We start from the raw sequence: 5,000 nt of genomic DNA, 5'->3' as shown, positions 1-5,000 counted from the left end.
GCGTCGACGGCGCGCCACCGAAACGGCAGCCCGCCGAACACCGGCACTGCGTACAGTGCAGGCGAACGACAAGCCAGCCGAACGGCGACGGCCGCACACAGAGAGCGCGCGGCATCCATTCCTCGATCCGCCGCCGGGCCGCACCGCCCGCGCGCTGTAACACCCCCGCCGGAGCGGAGGCCACCTTCGCGCGGGGACTTAGACCGACGGCAAACCGGTCGTGACCCGCGCCGGTCGCTAGTGCGCTGAGACGGTGCGCGAGCCGACTCGGCAGCGGCGCCTTAAGCGTCCGCGAACCGAGACGGCGCGCCCCCGCACCCAACTGAAAGCGAGCCGGCGACCTGACGGGCCCTCCCGTTTGCCTCTCAACGGTTTCACGTACTCTTGAACTCTCTCTTCAAAGTGCTTTTCAACTTTCCCTCACGGTACTTGTCCGCTATCGGTCTCGCGACCGTATTTAGTCTTAGGTGGAGTTTACCACCCGCTTTGGGCTGCATTCCCAAACAACCCGACTCCGAGAAGACCCGAAGCGGCCAAGGCAAGCGCCCCTATGGGCATAACACCCGCCGTGGGACGAGGCCTCGATCAGAAGGACACCGGCGCTCGCCGTTAGCCGCACTGGGACTTCCGTACGTCACAACTCGGCGCGCTCGAAAAGCGCGCAGATTCGACGCTGGACTCTTCCCGGTTCACTCGCCGTTACTCAGGGAATCCCTGTTGGTTTCTTTTCCTCCGCTTAATAATATGCTTAAATTCAGCGGGTGCTCTCGCCTGAACTCAGGTCGTATGTGTCAAGCGGGCCGCTTCTTACACGGCCCGCTGGCATCGCAAGTCGTCGCCGCCGGCGCCGACCGAGCGCGTACCGTCGCCGCCTTGGCCCACGGTCGGTCTTGATCTCGTGACCGGACCGACCGACCTGGACCCGCCCCTCGAACGTAGTTGAACACGTCGAGGGGCCGGCGGTGTACGGGACACGCGGTCGCGCCGAGAAAGCTCGGCGACCGCTTCAACTTGGGGCGACGCCCGGCCGTCTTCGCAGAGGCCAGGCGACGGCCCTCGGGTGAGGACGAACGCGACCCTGAGGCAGACGCGGTCCCGGGATTGACCCGAGACCGCAATTCGCGTTCAGAAGGTCGACGTTCAATGTGTTCTGCAATTCACATTACTTCTCGCACTTGGCTGCGTCCTTCATCGACTCGCGAGCCGAGTGATCCACCGTTAAGAGTCGTCCTCGACGTTTCGCCCGGCGCCGAAGCGCGCGGACGTCACACTGTGGGATCGACCACAAAACCACCACCGACAACAACTGCACAAAAACACCAACAAACGGCGCCGAGCGACCGCCGGGCTGGGCCGGCGGCACATCGAGCGCGGTGCCCAGAAGCCACCATCGCACTCGGCTGCCTTGCTATGCCAACGTGTTACGCGTGTCGCACGGGGCGGAACCCCGATTGACGGCCGCCCTCTCGGCGGCACCCAAAGACAATTAAGTGCCGACAATAGACAATAGACAATAGAACCGAGGTCCTATTCCATTATTCCATGCAACACTATGCAGGCGAACAGCCTGCTTTGAACACTCTAATTTTTTCAAAGTAAACTTATCGGCCACCGCCGACACTCAGTCAAGAGCACCGACGGAGAACCGAAGGTGAGGCGAACGCAACCAGTGACACGCCTTGCGACGGACCGGCGGCGCTCGCCCAAAATCCAACTACGAGCTTTTCAACCGCAACAACTTTAGCATACACTGTTGGAGCTGGAATTACCGCGGCTGCTGGCACCAGACTTGCCCTCCAATGGATACTCGTTAAGAGTTTTAGGATGTACTCATTCCAATTACAGGGCCTCGTTAGAGTCCTGTATTGTTATTTTTCGTCACTACCTCCCCGTGTCGGGAATGGGTAATTTGCGCGCCTGCTGCCTTCCTTGGATGTGGTAGCCGTTTCTCAGGCTCCCTCTCCGGAATCGAACCCTGATTCCCCGTTACCCGTTATCACAAAGGTAGGCACGTAGCGTACCTTCGACAGTTGATAGGGCAGACACTTGAATGATACGTCGTCGGTGCAGAGACCGTACGATCCGCGTGGTTATCCAGAGTCATCAAACGTCACAGGACGAACCCGGTCGGTTTTGATCTGATAAAAGCGCGCCTCCCGAAGTCGGCGCTTAATGCATGTATTAGCTCTAGAATTACCACAGTTATCCACTTCGCTTACGAGACCAAATAAACCAAGACTGATTTAATGAGCCATTCGCAGTTTCGCTTTACGAGAACTCGTACTTGCACCTGCATGGCTTAATCTTTGAGACAAGCATATCACTACTGGCAGGATCAACCAGATAGCTGCGACAGCTGCGCTCGGCCCTTGCTGGGCCGCCCGGCGCGTGCTCGTCGCATTCGTTTAAGACCGAGGCGATCGCCTGCGGCCGTACTCAGCTTCGACAGTCGCTGGCCGCGACGTCCACGCTCTCGCCGGCAGTGCCAGGCGGAGCGATTTGCGTTTTTTCTTTGCTCGCCCTCTCTCGGGCTCGATCCATTCAGTTTCGCACAAACAAGAGCTCTGCCGGCCGCCTGCAGCGGTGCCTAAAACCCGGGCATAACAATGCGACCGTTCTGCTAGGCCGACAAGCGCTCAAGCCAGACGCTCGATCGAACGCCCCCTACATATTAGTCGAGACAACGGCTCGCTCATTAGCATCGCGTTTGTACTTTAACTTTTTTCGGCTCGGCTTCTTTCGACGCCGATGCCGGCGACGCAGCACTCTCTCGCCCGCCAGCCACCGAGAAAAGGGTGCGCTCCGACCGGCCCCGCACCGCTCTTTCATGGCTCATTCGAGTTTACTGTCTTTCGCTCTGACATGCCTTACCTAGGGTTAGGTTAGTATGCTTGCACGTTTGTACTTTAACTTTTTTTGGCTCGGCTTCTTTCGACGCCGATGCCGGCGACGCAGCACTCTCTCGCCCGCCAGCCACCGAGAAAAGGGTGCGCTCCGACCGGCCCCGCACCGCTCTTTCATGGCTCATTCGAGTTTACTGTCTTTCGCTCTGACATGCCTTACCTAGGGTTAGGTTAGTATGCTTGCACGTTTGTACTTTAACTTTTTTTGGCTCGGCTTCTTTCGACGCCGATGCCGGCGACGCAGCACTCTCTCGCCCGCCAGCCACCGAGAAAAGGGTGCGCTCCGACCGGCCCCGCACCGCTCTTTCTTGGCTCATTCGAAATTACTGTCTTTCGCTCTGACATGCCTTACCTAGGGTTAGGTTAGTATGCTTGCACGTTTGTACTTTAACTTTTTTCGGCTCGGCTTCTTTCGACGCCGATGCCGGCGACGCAGCACTCTCTCGCCCGCCAGCCACCGAGAAAAGGGTGCGCTCCGACCGGCCCCGCACCGCTCTTTCATGGCTCATTCGAGTTTACTGTCTTTCGCTCTGACATGCCTTACCTAGGGTTAGGTTAGTATGCTTGCACGTTTGTACTTTAACTTTTTTTGGCTCGGCTTCTTTCGACGCCGATGCCGGCCACGCAGCACTCTCTCGCCCGCCAGCCACCGAGAAAAGGGTGCGCTCCGACCGGCCCCGCACCGCTCTTTCTTGGCTCATTCGAAATTACTGTCTTTCGCTCTGACATGCCTTACCTAGGGTTAGGTTAGTATGCTTGCACGTTTGTACTTTAACTTTTTTCGGCTCGGCTTCTTTCGACGCCGATGCCGGCGACGCAGCACTCTCTCGCCCGCCAGCCACCGAGAAAAGGGTGCGCTCCGACCGGCCCCGCACCGCTCTTTCTTGGCTCATTCGAAATTACTGTCTTTCGCTCTGACATGCCTTACCTAGGGTTAGGTTAGTATGCTTGCACGTTTGTACTTTAACTTTTTTTGGCTCGGCTTCTTTCGACGCCGATGCCGGCGACGCAGCACTCTCTCGCCCGCCAGCCACCGAGAAAAGGGTGCGCTCCGACCGGCCCCGCACCGCTCTTTCTTGGCTCATTCGAAATTACTGTCTTTCGCTCTGACATGCCTTACCTAGGGTTAGGTTAGTATGCTTGCACGTTTGTACTTTAACTTTTTTCGGCTCGGCTTCTTTCGACGCCGATGCCTGCGACGCAGCACTCTCTCGCCCGCCAGCCACCGAGAAAAGGGTGCGCTCCGACCGGCCCCGCACCGCTCTTTCTTGGCTCATTCGAAATTACTGTCTTTCGCTCTGACATGCCTTACCTAGGGTTAGGTTAGTATGCTTGCACGTTTGTACTTTAACTTTTTTCGGCTCGGCTTCTTTCGACGCCGATGCCGGCGACGCAGCACTCTCTCGCCCGCCAGCCACCGAGAAAAGGGTGCGCTCCGACCGGCCCCGCACCGCTCTTTCTTGGCTCATTCGAAATTACTGTCTTTCGCTCTGACATGCCTTACCTAGGGTTAGGTTAGTATGCTTGCACGTTTGTACTTTAACTTTTTTCGGCTCGGCTTCTTTCGACGCCGATGCCGGCGACGCAGCACTCTCTCGCCCGCCAGCCACCGAGAAAAGGGTGCGCTCCGACCGGCCCCGCACCGCTCTTTCTTGGCTCATTCGAAATTACTGTCTTTCGCTCTGACATGCCTTACCTAGGGTTAGGTTAGTATGCTTGCACGTTTGTACTTTAACTTTTTTCGGCTCGGCTTCTTTCGACGCCGATGCCGGCGACGCAGCACTCTCTCGCCCGCCAGCCACCGAGAAAAGGGTGCGCTCCGACCGGCCCCGCACCGCTCTTTCTTGGCTCATTCGAAATTACTGTCTTTCGCTCTGACATGCCTTACCTAGGGTTAGGTTAGTATGCTTGCACGTTTGTACTTTAACTTTTTTCGGCTCGGCTTCTTTCGACGCCGATGCCGGCGACGCAGCACTCTCTCGCCCGCCAGCCACCGAGAAAAGGGTGCGCTCCGACCGGCCCCGCACCGCTCTTTCTTGGCTCATTCGAGTTTACTGTCTTTCGCTCTGACATGCCTTACCTAGGGTTAGGTTAGTA

At 57.8% G+C, this 5,000-nt stretch overlaps 1 non-coding gene and 2 pseudogenes across 1 annotated transcript; all 3 read right to left on the bottom strand.

The window, feature by feature from the left end:
- Window positions 1-785, bottom strand: part of LOC144420358 (large subunit ribosomal RNA) — a 3,695-nt pseudogene extending 2,910 nt beyond the window's left edge.
- Window positions 786-1,073: 288 nt separating this feature from the next.
- LOC144420089 (5.8S ribosomal RNA) lies at window positions 1,074-1,227 on the bottom strand. The gene has a single exon (XR_013474448.1). It is a non-coding gene; the product is annotated as a 5.8S ribosomal RNA (ribosomal RNA).
- A 515-nt stretch (window positions 1,228-1,742) lies between these two features.
- LOC144420339 (small subunit ribosomal RNA) lies at window positions 1,743-2,343 on the bottom strand (annotated as a pseudogene).
- Between the last annotated feature and the right edge of the window lie 2,657 nt (window positions 2,344-5,000).

This window comes from Styela clava, chromosome 2 (assembly GCF_964204865.1).
Source record: "Styela clava chromosome 2, kaStyClav1.hap1.2, whole genome shotgun sequence".
In the NCBI taxonomy this organism is placed as follows: domain Eukaryota; kingdom Metazoa; phylum Chordata; class Ascidiacea; order Stolidobranchia; family Styelidae; genus Styela; species Styela clava.
Note: the sequence above shows the minus strand (reverse complement) of the source record. Positions and strands in the feature narration are given on the sequence as shown.